At 49.2% G+C, this 16,756-nt stretch overlaps 1 protein-coding gene and 1 non-coding gene across 4 annotated transcripts in view; both read left to right on the top strand.

Annotated features, from left to right (window-relative positions):
* The first annotated feature begins 2,589 nt into the window (after positions 1 to 2,589).
* LOC120596897 (U6 spliceosomal RNA) lies at positions 2,590 to 2,692 on the top strand. Its single transcript, XR_005651252.1, has one exon. It is a non-coding gene; the product is annotated as a U6 spliceosomal RNA (small nuclear RNA).
* A 5,765-nt stretch (positions 2,693 to 8,457) lies between these two features.
* The window catches only part of PAK4 (p21 (RAC1) activated kinase 4), a 42,770-nt gene continuing 34,471 nt past the window's right edge, over positions 8,458 to 16,756 (top strand). For 2 of the 3 annotated variants that reach the window (XM_039854543.1, XM_039854535.1), the window contains exon 1: positions 8,458 to 8,632. The gene's annotated coding sequence lies outside the window, so the exon portion shown is untranslated. The remainder of the gene's footprint in view (positions 8,633 to 16,756) is intronic. The other variant, XM_039854501.1, reaches the window with a different exon arrangement.

Here is a 16,756-nt window from a genome sequence, read left to right as displayed (position 1 = left end):
AAGTCACCAGCTGGGGAGTCATTCATTGCACGGTGTGGCCAGACTGAGCAGGTGCCGTGTGGGCCTGGCACGTTCTGTCCGGCTGGGCGAGGCCCCGAGCGTGTCCGGGTGGTGGGGTCCACAGAAAGCAGAGGCCTGGCATTGGAGCAAGACCGAAACTGGGTCCAGATCTCAGCTCTGCCACTTCCTGTGGGACGCAGAATCACCAGCCCTCTCTGAACCTCTTTCTCTATCTGTAATTAATGGTTATACTTCATGGAGTCACCTTGGGATTAAATGAGGTTGAAAGCCTTGGTGTCACCCTCGACTGCTCTCCCCACGTTCAGTCGGCCTCGACTCCTCTCCCCAACAGAGTAGATTCTGTTGGCTCCGTCTCCGGAATCGATCTAGAATTCGTCCCCTATTCACAGCCGCAAAGCCTTTGCCCTGGTGCCTGGTGCCGTCCACCTGATCTCTTGCCTGCCACTGGGTCTCCCCCTGCTCCCGTGCCTGCCCCCACAGTCTGTTCCCCACACACAGTCAAAGGGACCTGTGGGCACCTGTGTCACATCACGGCCTTCCCTTGCCTGAGCCCTCCCGTGAGGGGAGGACTAGAGTCCTCCCTGCGGCCCACCCCACGCCACCTGTGCCTGACACCTCATTGCCTTCACCTCGCTCTAGCCACTCTTGCCCACTTCGCTCCAGCCTCACTGGCCGCAGATCTATCAGGTTAACTTCCCAGGTCTGCACTGGCTGCTCCCTGGGCCTGGGACACCGCTCCCGGCTACTCACATGGTTCCCTCCCCGCCTCCCTCAGGCCGCTGCTCAAATCTCACCTTTCCAGTGAGACTTCCCTGGCCACCTGTTTAAAACAGCATCCCTCCTGCACCCACGCCCACCTCCCATCCCCTTTCCCAGCTTTATCTTATTTCACGAAATCATTTAGATTTCGTGACCTACTGAATAGATACAGGTTTAGTTATTTATTCTTTATTTTCTCCAACAGAATGTAAGCTCCTGGGGTGCAGGGGTTTCTGCTGGTTCTGTCCACTCTCGCGGCCTCAGTACCCAATATGTAGTAGTTGCTCAGTAGACATTGGCCGAATGAAGGAAGAAAGGAGAAATGCAGGTAAAATATTTAACACAGCACCTGGTGCCGAGGAGCATGTAATGAGTAGAAGGGATGACGACAATTTAGATGAATCAGATAAAGGCCCAACCCTTGGGGCTCCCACTGCCGGTGTGCAAGAGATAGGCACGTATGGCTGGTTGTGACACCTGTGATGTGCGACATGCACAGCAAGTGACAGGTTGCAGGACCGAAGACCCCGAGGCTTCTGGGAGGCTTTCGGAGGCTATGCAGATGCTTACTGGACAGGATGGGGGCAAGCGCTCCCCTAAGGGGCAGCAGGGCCCCAGGTAGAGCACGCGGGGTGTCTGGGGGTCAGTGCAGAGACAAGAAGGGGGAAGCTGCGGGTCTCTGGTTTCGTCCATTAACGATGTCCATTTACTAAAGTCCTTCATTGCTCAGGTCAGCCAGGAATGGTTTCTGCTGATTGTGACTAAGAATCACGAAAGACCTATGCACTTACTGTGATGCAAGTGCTGAAATACCGTGGTGGCCCAGATGACGTTTGTCCCCTCAGGAAGCTTAAATGACCTCGGGGGAGGTCGAGAAGAAACACTGAGAACATACGTATTATCGCTTGATAACTCCAAGTGGTGATCGGCACTGTGAAGAAAATACATCGGACTTAGGGTAGGAGAGTAAGGTTGTTTTAGATACAGTCGGTATCCAGAGAAGGCCTCTCTGAGGTGACATTTGCATCAGCAGTTAGGGAGTTGGTCAAAGCAAAGACCTGGAAGAGTGATCCAAGCAGAGGGACCAGCAGGTGCAAAGGCCCTGAGGTAGGACTGAGCCTGTGTGTTTGAGAAACAGCCATGAGGCCAGGGTGGTTGGTATGGAGTGAGTAGAATTGCCAGGTGAAATATGGGCTGCCCAGTTAATTTTGAATATCAGATAAACAATAAATACATTTTTAGTATAAGTACGTCCTCAGTATTGCATGGGATCTACTTATACTAAAAAAATGATTTAGGGTTTGTCTGAAATTCAATTTTCATTGACCCTCTTGTATTTTTATTGGCTAAGTTTTTATTGCAACCCTAGGAGTGGGCCAGGGAGAAAGCAGAGAACAGAGGACATGAAGAAGGCAGAATGTTCCTCTCTGGATCTCGCTCACGTGTTCGTGTGCTCTTTGAGTTTTGCGGGAGCCTCTGTTATATGGGGTCCCTCCTTCCCAGGCAGCGATGCCTCCTCCCAGCCCCTTCCACCCTTCCAAGACCTCCCTCAGGATTTTTGCTGCTTCTTTTCAGCAAATGTAATAAATAATAATGTCTTTATTTTTCTTCAGGGCAGAAACTAACACACTCATTGTTAAATAAACAAATGCAAACCATGCAATATCAATCAATCAATCAATCAAGCAATCAATCAAGTAGAACTGGAGATTTCCCAGCTGTCCCATTCCCAACAGCTTCTAGCTTTGAACATTTTAATAGTTTTCCTCATAAACTTTTATTTTTTAAAAAATGTAGATACTACCTTGCTCGCTTTGGCAGCCCATGTACTAAAACGGGGGTGCTACAGAGAAGATTAGCGTGGCTCCTGCATGAAGGTGATACACAAATTCGTGACGTATTCCATATTTTCCATTCGGCGATATGTACAAATATCGAATCATTATGTTGTACACCTGAAACTAATATAATGTTATATGTCAATTGTATGTCAATTTAAAAAAAAAGGAAAGAAAATAGTGTCATAGGATATAGGCGAGTTCGTTACCTCAATTCTCTCTCCCACTTAAATTAACGTGGGCGTAATATCATCTCTATTCTGTTTTTTTCCCTCATTTTTTAAAATAAACTTTATTTTTTAAAATAAACAGTTTTGGATTTACAGAAAAATTTCGAAGGTAGTACAGAGTTCCCCAAAACTCCACACCCAGTTTTCCCCATTATTAAAGTCTTAACCATAGTATAAATACATTTGTTACAATTAAAGAACCACTATTGGAACATTATTATGAACTGAAGTCCATACTTTATTCTACTGCATTTAAAAAACGTTTAACTATAACTTCATTAAGATATAATTTAGTACAATTAACTTCACCCTTTGAAAATGCACAATTTGAGAAGTTTTGACAGATGTGTATTCCTATGAAACCACCACCACAATCAAGATTCAGAATATCGCCGTCACCTCCAATTTCCCTCCTGTCCCCTTGCAGTTAATCCTCCCTCTGCCCCCCAGCCTCAGGCAATAACCAATCTGCTTTCTGTCACTATAGATTTACCTTCTCCAGAATGCTGTGAGTGGAATCGGATCATATGCAGCCCTTTGAGATCGGCTACTACATTTGTAATTCATCCATGTGTCCTGCTTATCAATAGTTCCTTTCTTTTTATTGCTGCTTAGTGTTCCAGGGAATGGATCTGCTGCAGTGTATTTATCTGTTTACCAGGTGATGGACCTTTGGGGTCGTTTCCAGTTTGGGGCAATTATGAAAACAAGTGATGTGAACATTCCTGTACGAGTCATCGTGTGCACATAGGTTTTTGCTTCTCTTCAGTAAATACCTAGGAGTGGGATTGCTGGGTCCTGTGCCTTCCGCATTCCTTTTTGGCTGCATGGATGTGTTCCATGACACGTTTGCAGCCCTGCTCACTGCCTTAGTTTATGTCACATTATTTATTCACTTACGTGTTTATTAACTATCTCTTGGAGCATTCGTTCTCTGCGAAAGAAGAGAAATGGTAAGGAGCCTAGACCCTGAAGCCAGGCTGCCTGTGTGGCTTTGGAAAAGTTACTTAACCCCTCTATGCTTCAGTCTGCACATATGTAGAATGGGGATAATAATAGTGCACAGGGTTGTTGTGGGATTAAATGAGGTAGTATGCGTACGTAAACTTAGCACAGGGCCTGCTGTATAGAAAACACTTATACTAATGCTATATAGAATATAATGTCACATAGAAAATAAATGTTTGCAGTTATCGTTATTCACGGTGCTTGATATATAGATGGCATTCAATGAATATATTTACTGAACAAATTTGAGCCGTCTTTAAAAGCATTAGCTTTGAAGTCAGACTTCCTGGTTAAAATTCCAGCAAAGCCGCTCAGAACTGGTGGGACTTTGCTCCACTTCCCGCCCTACTCCCATGCCTCAGTTTTCTCATCTGTTAAATGGGGCTAAGGATCCCATCTTATAGATAAGTGATGAGGATTAGATAAGGTCATTCATGTAAGGTGTTTAGAGAGGGTCCGGCTTAGGGAGCAGTGAAAAAATATGGGAGCAACCTAAATGTGCCAGCGTAGGGGCATTGGTAAGTACCACAGGGTACGCCGACAATAAAAACACGATGGCGATTTAAAAAGTGCGTACTAAAATAACACTAATGATAAACAGCTGCACACTTACACCCTTGTCTATATCTTTCTCTTCCTTTAAGAACAGTTCCTAGAAGTAGATTTGCTGTATCAAAAAGTGGACAGCATCGATAAGTCTTTTGATGGATATTGCCAAAAGCCTGTCTGCCCAGATCACAGCCTACAAATGGGCTATGAGAGTGGCTGTTATCTTGTGTTCTCATCAGCACTGATTAAAATATTTAAACCATGTTTTTCTAAGGGACGAAAAAGAAAAGATCTGTTTAATAGTGTTAAAGAACAAAATTCAACCGAGTGAATTTGAGGATCTGATTGGCTTTGTTAAGCAATTCATGAATTGGGCAGCATCCCATCTAGCAACTAGCAGACTGCTCAGATGAGTTGTAGAAAATGGAAGATGTCTATGCAGAAAGAGGGAGGGACTAAGAAATTAAAAGAGTGGATTATTTTAGGCAAGGACACAGTCCCTTAGGGGAAGGCAGGGGGGTCTTATCAGGCAAATTATCTCACTAGTGTAGATCAGGAAATTCCAGACTGATTGGTTTAAAATTCCACTCCTGGGCGAGGCTGAAACTGTAATTAGGTTAGTTATTAAGTTTTAGTTTGGTGACTTGGCTTAGCAAAATTGATTCCATTTTGGCTCTTTCTTTCTTTTTCTTTTTTTAAACAAAAGCAATTTCATTAATTTCTCGTTTGCCAACTCCAATTTTTCTTATCCGTTGTTTGTATTTTTAGTTTTGTTCATGTCCTTTGCCTATTTTTCTATTGTATGTTCCCCTTTTATAGTAATTTGTAAATACTCTTTACATATGACTGACAGGAAATTTGCTTGCCACCCATATATTGCCACTTATCTTTTTTTTATTTTAAAACTCCGATAAGTTTAATGGTGGTATTGTATATTTCCATATCAGTCGGTACAACTTATATCAAGTTTTATACTTATTCATTTTTGCAAAGACATCATGTACACAAAGACAGAAATCCAATAACTGGGAAATCATAAAACTTCTGATCTGTTCGATCGTGATACTTCTGATAAAGATCTTCAGCATACCAGTTTCGCCTCTTCCAGACAGACGTTGTCATTTTATCGAAGTGTTTATTCTGGGTTTTACAAATTCTCTCAAGCATCTTTTTCTTGACTTTTTCCATGATTTTCTCTTATAACTGGACTTCCTCCTTAGCCAAAGGCTTTCAGTCTTTCTCTTGCATTTGATGAACTGCAGTATGTTGCGGTTCTGACTGGTAGCTTCAGGACTTTCGGAAGCAAGGGGCCGCTCCGTTGAGGATTGCTGCAATACGACCACGTGTCAGGTTTCCGGCAAATGTGATAAGTCTGGGAGCAGAGGAAACAACTGAAGTCTGAATATGACTAAAATGTCAGGTGGACAGTACAGAATTAAGACAGGCATTCTTGGCACAGCTTCGATAGGCTGAAGATGCCTGATATTCAGGGGCCATAAGACTCCATTATCTGAGCCTGTTGGAAACATGGCATAGATAGACTTGCTCCAAGCAGGATTACCACAAACCTTCAATTCCTGCAAAATGCAATATCTGATGCTGCTCTCAGGGCACTAGCAAAAGCAGGGGTGGCCATCTTGCCACTCCGCCCTACAGCAACCTGCCACTTATCTTTTCCCTTGACGTACTAAACTGCATCATTTTTAGGATGTCAAAGCCTCCTCACCCTCCTTGCCCGTTTCTGTCCTTTGGGGTTACCACTTCACCTCTTCACCATTACCTCCAGGCAGCCCTCCAATAGGAAGCTCTTTGAAGGCTGATTTTCTTCTCCCAGGGCCCGGAAGTAGGAGGGCCTGATCCGCCATCCTGAGGAAGCCCTTGGGGCCGATCTTTCACCAGGCTTGTTCCAGGTGTCTGATCTCTGAGATCCTCAATTAAATTACAAAGGCGCTTCCTTTAACATGGGTTTTACGGTCTAATCCTCTACAATTTGTGCAGGGCACTGAAGAGGCAAAGCCACACCTGGCCCTCCTCCCATCACTGTGACCCGAATAAAGTGCCATCATCTCAGTTTCTAGCCTTGCTTAAAAAATCAAGACTCTGTAAGGCATAAAAATTTCAAAACAGCGCAAAATCAAGAATGTTTAATGCTGGCGTGGATACTTTAAGAGCATGTTTTCTCTGAATGTTAGTAGGAGCGTGAATTGGATCCCTGTAGCTTAATTTGGCAATGTGCGTCCCTGGCCGGGGGGAGGCAGCAGAGGGCAGTTAGCGAGTGCCTGGGAGTCAAAGTTGGGGCTGAGCCCTGGCTCTGCCCTATTAGCGTGTGCGACTTTGACCAAGTGAAGTTACTTCTCTACGCCTTAGCTTCCTCCTCTGCAAAACAGGGATAATCATAGCTCCTGTTGTTAAAATTACATGGCTTAGCACCATACATGGTGCATAGAAATGCTGGGAACATGGGAACTGTTATTATTATTAAATCATAAAGATGTACACTTCTTTTGACCCAGCAGTTCTATTAGTGGTAATCTATTCGAATTAGCGATGGGCACAGATATTTAGTTGCTTGGATGTTTTGTTTTTTTTTTTCGAGGGGGAGATTATTTATAATAGAAAAGTATTTATCACAGCTTAGATGTTCAATAAGGAAGAGTGCTTAAACAAATTAGAGTTGATTGATAGAATGGCATCTTACGCAGCCATGAATACTAATGGTCTTGAAGAATACTTAAAGACATGGAAAGATACTGGTGATACTTATAATCTTGTTTTAAAAATTTACAAAATTCTTTGTAAATGTGTTTCCGATTTAGTTTTTTAAAAATAGGTAAATTTACAGAAAAAAATGACTCATCATGCAATCATTCATTCATTGCTTCTGCAGACATTAATTGAATGTCTACTACATGCTAGACGCTGTGCTGGGGCACAGGAGATGCCATAAACATGTAAGAGTATCTTTGAGGAGGTGGAATTGTGACTCATTCAGCCATTCATTCAAAAAATGTTTATTAAGCATCTACATGCCAATAGTGCCAGGGCACTGGGCATGCACAGTGAACAAAACAAAAATCATGCTCTCATGGAGCTAAGATTCCAACGTGAGAGACAACCAAAAAACAATAACTACAAATAGCTAATTATTTAGTATGTTAGAAAGTGATTTGAGCAACAGAAAATAAGAAAAAAACAACGGGAGGAGTTTAGTAGCATGTGAGAGGGATGTTTACTGCTTTGGTTAGGGTGGGCAGGAACAGTCCCACTGATAAGGCGTCATTTGAGTAAAATTCTAAAGGAGAGGAGGGAGGGAGCCATAAGGATACCTGGAGGAAGAGTCTGTTCCAGAGGGAACAGTCAATGCAAAGACCTTGAAGCAGGAGAGCACCTGATATTTTTCTGGAAGAACAAAGTGACTGGAGCCCAGTGAGTGAAATCATAGAAGAGGTCGTTGGAATTTAGTTTATGGGGTTTGGTGTGTGTTTTTTTGTTTGTTTTTCGTATTTTCATATATATCTATTTTACGAATTAATTGCTTTTTTAAAAAACTTATTAAAAAGATTTAGGTCAAATAGTGTCTTGGTTCCTTAGTTCCAGGTTAAGTTCCCAGACTCATACTGACAGACCATCCTCCAAAACTCATTTACTTCCTGTGATGACAAATCACCATTCTGAGCCTCAGTTTATCTGTAAAATGGGTATCAATAATACAATCGGGTTGCAGTGAGTAAGCACTTGGACAGGTGTCCAGCACATAGTAAGTACTTAAGAACTGTTTCTAGCCATTATTGCGCGTTACTGACTTCTACCCCTAACTCCTTTCGAGGAAGGTGGGAAAGACTTGCAAGAGAAAAGTTATTTCCCCTTTAAGAATCTGAATGGGCCGGGAGCCAGCCTCCCTGCACCTTTTCCAAATTTCCCAATCCCAGCTTGGCATTTTCCGCCCGACGATCTCCGATTGGACGATCTGCACCAATCAGAGGCTGGAGCGGGCGCTGCCCGGCGCCCAACTCCGCCCCTGAGAGGGCCCTGCCCCCTGCCCTGTCAGCCCCGTTGCTATGGGGACTGGTGGGCGGTGAAGGGGGAAAGCCCCGGATGTTCGTTGGGGATTCAACATGGCGATGGCAGCGGCCGCGGTGGTGGAGGCGCAAGAGAGTTGAGGGCAACGCGAGCGTGCGGAATTTCGGGCCAAGCCGCTAGACCGTGAGCGACTGCGGCGCCAAGCCGGTAGGATAAGCGGTCTGGCCAGGGGATTGAGATGAGCCGGGCGATGGCGGTGGGATAGCGTTTACGCAAGTAGGGGGCGGGGCCGCTGGGTCAAAGTTCACTCGTGGAGGGAAGGGTCGTGCGGTGGGGGTCGGGGTCAACGCTGAGGGAGAGAGAGGTGTGTTGGAGATCAAAGGTCAAACTCGCAAAGGGGGCGTGACCAAGGAGAGCGCAAAGTTCGAAATGTGAAGTCGCGGCGCGCTCGAGGGGTTGGGGCGAGTGTCAAAAAAGGGGGATCAAAATTAATTTGAGGAGAAGATGCACCTCCGATGGTTAGAGGTCGCAACCATGAAGGTGAGGGTTGGAGGGTTAAGGCAGCAGCTAGCGATCTAGATGAATGAGATTTAGGTTGGGGGGCAGCTTTTATGGGATCGAAGGTGGGACGTGACCAAAGGCGGGGAAAAGATCAGAATCTGAAGGGCAGACAGATATTCCCAAGGGTTAAAAGTTAAAACCCAAGTGGGACATATTGCTGGGGAGGAGGGGAAGGATATCCAAGAGAGAGGGCAAAGGTTCTTTCTGGTGGAGGAGAGGGGAGCCCCTGCCCCACAAATAATGAAAATAATTGCAAGCAGTCATAAAGCACACAATATGGGTCAAGCCCTGTTTTAAACACTTTACATATATTTAATACTGACTGCAGCCTTATGGGGTTGGTGCCATGACTAAGAGGCTCAACGACTTGCCCAGGATCACCTGACGGAGAAGTTGTACAGCTGAGATTTGAACTCTGGAGTTCTGGGCTAAGAGTTCTATGCTCTACTGCCTCTCAAATAATCATAGTCTTAGCCGATATTTTATGAGGCCTAACAATGCTCTGTGCCTTGTGTGCCTGGTCTTAGTATACCACAATTTTGTGAAGTGGGTACTAGATAGACCCACTTGACAGACAGAAAAAAGTGAAGCTCAGAGAACTTCTGCTAAGTGACAGGAGGCAGATTCCAAGCTGGGTCTGAATTCTAGAGCTCCTGACCCTGGTGGCTGCCCTGCAGATTGCCGAAGGTTTGTTCCTGGAAGCAGGGGGCTGGGCAAGGCTGGGACACTCCCTGAGCAAGAAAGGATTGTCTTTTTGGCCTCCGTGAAGGGTGTGATCTGGGAGGAGAGGTTCCCATGGATGATGGGATGGGGTATTTGTGTGTGGCCCAGAGTCCAAGTGAGTCTGATGGGCTTCTGGCTGAGGAGGGTGTGTTTGGGTGGTGCCTTGTACAAAGTTGGGTGTTCTCTGTTGTTAAAACCCCAAGCTCTCATCACTGTCCTTAATCCTCATTTCCTACTGCTCTTGCCACCCCTCGCCTCAGTCTAAGCCTCTTTGCTTTTTTTTGTTCAACTCTGTAGACTTCTGCCTCCCTCCAGGTCTTAGACCTTCCTGTTCCCCGTGCCTAGACTCATTTCCCCAGCCTGCGCCTTCTCATCCATGTCACTCACCGCCCGAGCAGGAGCAGCCAGCCCTCCCTGCCCTCAGACACTCTTGCCCTCACAATTGTTTTCTCCCCGGCCCTTCCCTGTCCTTGCATTGTTGTCTGTCTCCCGCAGGAATTTCTCCATGTCATTTCTTCCCCGAATCCCTACCTGAAGTGCTGACCGGCCTGCCGAGGGCTGGTGGGGGTTGAACACTGGCCACCTCACTGAGTGTCGGGACTGCAGCAGTGGACAAGACACACGGGACCCCTGGCCTCTGAGGGCTCTCAGTGTCCCTTGGTGGGAGCAGACTGGACCCAGACCCCTAGATGGTGATACATGGCGACGTGTCTACCAGTGGTGACGTAGCCTGCAAGGACACGTTCAGGGAAACAGGAGAGTGCCCAGACTCTGGGCCCCATCCTAGGCTGGGGACTGTGTCCCTGGGCAAGTCTCCTGGGCAAGCTCTGAAGAATGAGTAGGAGGCATGGGAACAGGCGAACCAGGCAGAAGGAAAGGCTCTGTGTGTGGGTTGGAGGTCAGGGGACGGGTGCAGGGTTGGAGGCTTGTAGGCCACATGTAGCCTGTGCGAGACCCTTAGGGCGCCCAGCCTGGGTGGGGCAGTGGAGCAGGGGCAGATGAGTACCTGTCCCTTGTCTGGGAGCTGTGAAGCAGTTCAGAGAGTGGATGCTGGGGAATGGGTGCCTGATTCACGCCCCCCCACTTCATCACTCTCGGGCTGTGTGGCTGTGGGCAGGTTGCTTAACTTTTCTGGGCCTCAGTTTCCTCTTCTGCAAAAGGAGTGTAATATTAGCGGCTACCTCTAGAATTGCTGTGAGGATACACTGTAAAGAGCTTGGCCCAAGGCCTGGAGCCCAGTGGTGCTGTGTATGCTTGATGCTGCTGCTGCTGCTCCTGCTGTCTGGGGAGGGCCTCAGATGGTGGAGGGACCTCTCTCCGCCTACCTCTTGGCTTTCTGTGGCGACTGCCCCACCCCCTGGCTCTGGCAGTGTCACTGAGTAGGCACACCCGCCAGGCGGCCTTGTGAGGCCAGCCCAGCCTCAGGCCCTGTGGTGCCAGCTCATTGAGCATCTCAGGGCTCAGCATAGAGAAGGAGGGATGGGTCTTTGGCATAGAACACCCTGTCACTTACCAGCCATGGGACCTTGGGCAAGAGATTTCTTGCCAATTTTGTTCTTTATGATACATTTTAGACTAGAGAAAAAAGTAGAGCTTTCAATATAACAAAACACCCACACCTCCAAGGTCTGGCCAGGGGCAGAACATGTGGTGGATTCAGTTAAAGGCCCCGCTCCTGTGCCCAGCCTTCCACACCCTCCCTGCCAGCGGTGGCCTCTGTACTGGATTTGGTGTCATGCGTCCCTCTGCAGGCTTTCACACTTTTGCTGTCCTCGATTATTCACACTTTTGCAGTCACCTGGAGAGCTCCCCCAGACAGAGTCGCCCAGGCCCGCCACGGAGTGTCCCACTCTGATTCACTTGGTCTGGGGTGGGGCCAGCAGCAGCACGAGGTTCCCATGGCCAGCCAGGGCTGACCACTACTGTTTTACAGCGTTACAGGGCATATAAATGGGATCACGGTAAATCACCTGCTTCTCCTGTCCAACATTAGGGTTTAGACATTTCTCCGGCCAGATGTGTGTCAGCCTAGGGCAGGTCATTCGTTTTCCCGGCTGTCGAGTGTTTCTCTGTGATTGTGCCACACAGGAGTTATCCGTTTACCTTTTGGTGGCCGTTTAGGTGTTTCCCTTTGGGATTGTAACAATCAGCACTGCAGTGAACTTTCTAGAAGGTGTTTCCTTGTCTACTATGGCCAGTCTCTCAGGCAGATGTCTCGCCGACCTGTCCTAAACGCTTATACCCCGAGCTTCCCAATAGGGCTTGAGGGTTGCGTTCACACGTGCCCTGCTGTGGGCAGGTTTATGGCCCTTGTGAAACAATTTACTCAGCCATGAGGTGGTGGGTTTTTAAACCTCCCTAGGCTGTGGGGCCAGTTGGGACAATGGTTCATGTGATGGGCTTAGCTGGGGCCTGACACTCACCAAGCTCTGGAGGGCTTCGACCTTTTCCCCCTAGGGCAGGATCCCCAACCTTTTTGGCACCAAGGACTGGAGCTCCTATGAGAATCTAATGCCCGATGATCTGAGGTGGAGCTGAGGCGGTGATGCTGGTGCTGGGGAGCGGCTGCAAATACAAATGAGACCTCATTTGCTTACCTCTGCTCACCTCCTGCTGTGTGGCCCAGTGGTTGGGGCCCCTTCCCTGTCCTAGGGCATTCGGGACACTGACTGCAACTTGGAGCTACCTCTCCTTGGGGGCTTCTCCCAGGCTGACAGTTGAGAAGGGACCTGTACTGACTTGAATCTCCTTAGGGAGTAGGCAGGAAGGAAGGAGCTGAAGCTTGGACAGGGACGGGCAAGCCTTGTTACACTCTGTGTGTCTGACCATTGTCCCAGTGGTGAGCAGCACAGCCCACAGTGGTCAGGGCTGGGATGGGGGAGGCATAGGGACTGGGCGAATCCAGAGTAGGCGCCTGATGCAGTTTGGGGGAGTAAGCGAGGGCTTTCTGATCAAGAAGAGTGAGCCAGGCCTAGAAAGGAAACAAAGTAGGACAGGTAGTGGGTACAGAAAGTGCAAAGGCCCTGAGGTCTGAATAGGTTTGGGATGGTCAAGTACCATCAAGAAGGCCATGGCGGCAGAGTAGGCAATGAGGTTCAGGAGGTGGGGAGACGTGGCGGATAGAGCAGGGGCTTTCGGGCCGAGGGAAGGAGTGGGTTCCACTTTGTGTGGCACGGGGAGTCTGGGCTTTAAGCAGTGTATGGTTTCCTTTTATACAGATGAGTCAGGCTGCCAAGTGGAGAACAGGTTGTCGGGGGCAGTGGCAGGGAGAGCCGAGGAGGCTGCTGATAGTCCAGTAGGAGAGCAGGGTGGGTAGGACGAGGGTGGCAGTGATGGAGGGAGGTCCTGTGTACTGGCCAAGATTACATGTACCGTACCCACATTAACCCATTTGATCTTCGCAACGACCTACAAGATAAGTACTGTTACCCTTCCCATTTTAGAGATGAGGAAACCGAGACCCAGAGAGGTACATGACTTGCCTAAGGTAACACAGCAGGCAGGTGGCAGAGGCAGGTATTGAACTCCACAGCTTTGGGCTCCGGAGTCCCTGCTTGTCGCGGTTGTCCTCCGTGATTCGGAAGTGGTTTTGATAAGACAAGGCCACTTCCTGTCCAGCCGGTTCTTACGCAGGCTGCTCTTTAGGTGGAAGCTCCTTTGGGGCCTGCTCAACCTGGATAGTTTCTGGGCACTAGGTTTTCTACCTACCTGAAGGCCCCCCACAACCCCCTTCCCTTTTTTTGTCCACCGCCTCACCCTTCTTTGTCCTGCTGGCTCACAGTGAGCCAGACTTCCTGGCCAGACACCGCTCGGGGTGTCCCCAGCAGCTGTTTCTCCCATCACCCGAGCCGGACGGCCACAGACGCTGCCAGCAGGAAGCAGTCTTCTTCCAAGTCACACAGCCCAGGAAATGGGACCCTTCCCGCCCCAGCCACCCAGCCAGGGCCGGGGCTTTTTGGCTTATTGTCTGCCAGCTGCCTTGGCCCACAGGAAGATTGGCGGGGGGGAGGGGGGGTCGAGGTGGGCCAGAAAGGGAGCTTTCCTGAGTCCCAGGGGAGCCAGCCGTGATGGGTTTGATAGAAGCCACCACTCATTGCAGCCTGTCTGGTGAGGCCCTCTGGCCCTGCCCTGCCCTTCCCCAGGGTGCCAGGCGGTCTGCTGCTGACCTCAGGGGCAGCTTCCCTGCCGGGGCCACACAGGCCATACATGTTCCTCAGCCTGGACCCCCACTCCCAGCTGGGGGCCCATTGTCACCTTTTAAATGGGCCATTGGGAGGATTGGAGGAGATCAGGCTGTAAAATGCTTAGCGCACTGCCTGGCACACAGTGAGGTTCTGGTAAGTGTCTCCCTTTGGACTGCAGCCTCCTCACCTGCTCTGAGCCTCTAGTGATACTGACCCCAGCTCCTGGCATCCTGGCGCCAGATGCGTGCTTGATGGCCGTCATCACGGCGGCACTGCCCGCAGAGCCTGAGGAGGAAGCGTTATTAACCTCATTTCTCTTTTCCTGCGTTTTAATTTTAAGAAGGCACATTTTTGCTCCTTGTGCATGTATTACTTGTTCTCCCAAATAATCACCGCAACACTGCACACAGCGCAGAAGGGTTTACAGTGACAAGGACATCTCTTTCCCGCTCTGGCTGGCAGTCCCTTCCCGGAGACAGCCATTGTTTCCAGTTTCTCCTTCTTCTTATGACGTTTGTTCCTGCTCATGTTCCCCCGCTTTGTTTTTACTTAAAGGGAGCTGACTTCCCATGTTTGTATTCTGTCTTTCCCCTTGCATTTTTCACTCTCAAGTTCTGTGTCAGGACACAGAGAGCTTCCTCGTGCTCACTGTGGCCGTGTCCCACGGCATGCACATGTCCCTGCAGATGGCTGTTCGGGCCCTTCCGTTCTTTCTCTCCTCAAGATAGGGCTACAGGTGCCTGTGAGTGCAGCTCTGGGTTCACCTGTGGAGGTGGGCTGGAGGTCTGAGACGTGTGCCCTGGTCACCGTGCCGATGCCGTTCCAGCCGGCCCAAGAACACCTACCCATTTACGCCCTGTCCCCCAGTGTCCGATGGCACCAAGGCTTCCTCACATGCTGGCCGTGTGGACAGGGCGTTTATCTGATGCTTTGACCTTCGCCTATGAGATAGGTACCAAATTGTCCTCACCGTGGCTCTGATTTTAGTACGAGTTAAGTGGAGTTTCTTTGTGTTTGTTGAAAGCCATCTGGGCTTCTTTTTCTGGGAGCTGCCTATTTGTGATATTTTTACTTTTCCTGAGAAGGGGAAACTGAGGCACAGGCTAGCGACCCCCAACAAGTAAGCGACAGATTCAATCTGGCTCCAGTCTGGAGCTCTTCACTGTGTCTGACACAGTGAAGGTCGAGGGCACAGATTCTGGAGCCAGCTTTGCCACTGCTGGCTGTGTGATCGCGGACAAGTCACTTCATCTCTCTGTCTTTGTCTTCATCTGTAACATGGGGATGTTAATCGTACTTCCTCATAGGGTTGTCTTGTGGTTATAAATGCAAATTGCATGGCAAGTGCTCAAAGACTGTTAGCTGCTAGTATTAGTACTCGTAGTATTACTTCGTATTATTAGTATTAATGGCCACTGTTTTGAGTACTTTCTGTGAAGTAATTTATTGGATCTCCCAGCACCCCCATGATGTAGTTGTTACTATTATTCCCTTATCATGCAAGAGGAAATTGAGAACCTGGGAGATTTGCCTGGGGTCACAGAGCCGGCAGGGTTGGGATTTGGCCTCAGGCTGCTGGCCGCTGAGTCTGACTGCAACCTCTATGGCTGGTCACCTCCGCCACCCCCTTAACTAAGCCCAAGGGATTAGGAGGCTCTCCCTCCCTGCCCCCTCTATTGTGTCCTCATTCCAGGCAGGCAGCTGCTGAGCTTTGGAGGGGACCGCCTTGACAGGTGGGAGCACTAGGCAGGGTTCCCGGCCTTCCCCCAGTGCCTCAGCTTGGAAACTCCTGATAAAGCGGCCTTGTGCTGTGGTTTCGGCTGGCTCCCCGGTCTGGTTTCAGCCACTCCCACACCACGGGAAGTGGCCGCTGGCCTGGGCCTTCTCCTTCTCTCCCCTCTGCTGTCAGTGTGGAGAGTGGGAAGAAAGTAGGACAGTGTGGGAGGGCGGGACTCTTCTGTGCATCACCCCACAGGCGAGGACCCCCTCTCTCCCTAGAGGCCCCGCCTCTGCTGCCCAGAGGGGCCTCCGCAGCCCTGTCCTCCCCTCCCCGACACTTCCACAGCAGCCTGGCCCCAGGCTATTTCGCTTCGATATGCCATATATATATATATATATATATATATGGAGAAGTGCCTGAGTGCACATGTCAGTTTCACAGATAATGATAAGGTGACAGACACTTCACCATATCAAGGTGAAGACAGAGAGCTCAGCATCCTGGAAGCCCCCTGTCACCCTCTTGATCACAACCCCAGTAGTGATCACTTCTCTGACCTTGGGGGTCCCCGTGTCCCTGCTTTTCCAGGTAGTGTTGACCAGAAGTGCATCCCTGAATTATTGAAGGCCACCCTGCCGGCTTTCGAGCTTCACATCCGTGGGATCCTCCGCATGTCGTTCGTGTCTGCCTCCCTTCGTCCAGTGTCTGTGAGGTGTGTCCACACGGCCACGTGTTAGCAGTTCGCTCACCTCGTTGCTGTGTGCTGTTCTGTGGGTGAACAACCCCTGACCCAGTTCTCGCCCCTGCCGCGCAGGCGCAGACGTCCTGTTTGAGCGAGCCTGCTGGGGCATGAGTGCACGCCTTTCTCCAGGGCACGTGTGCAGGATGCGTTGCTCGGGTCAGAGCGTGACAGGTGTCGTCGCCTTGTCCCCCGGTGTCCGAACAGTGGACAGTGCCACGCAGCTTTCCAGAGAGGTCGTGCCTGTGTGTACGCCCAGCAGCTGCTCCACATCCTCACCAACACTCAGTCTGTCCAACTTTTTAATTGACCTTGGAGCATTTTACATTCTGTTCTTCTGCAAAAGTAACATGTGCTTGTTATCGCCGAGACGGGTCCCTCGTGTTAGTTTCTCCTCCCTGTGT

The sequence above is a fragment of the Pteropus medius genome, unplaced genomic scaffold (genome assembly GCF_902729225.1).
Source record: "Pteropus medius unplaced genomic scaffold, Ma_sr-lr_union100, whole genome shotgun sequence".
Taxonomy (NCBI): Eukaryota; Metazoa; Chordata; class Mammalia; order Chiroptera; family Pteropodidae; genus Pteropus; species Pteropus medius.
The sequence above is the reverse complement of the archived record's forward strand: the minus strand, read 5'-3'. Positions and strand labels throughout refer to the sequence as shown.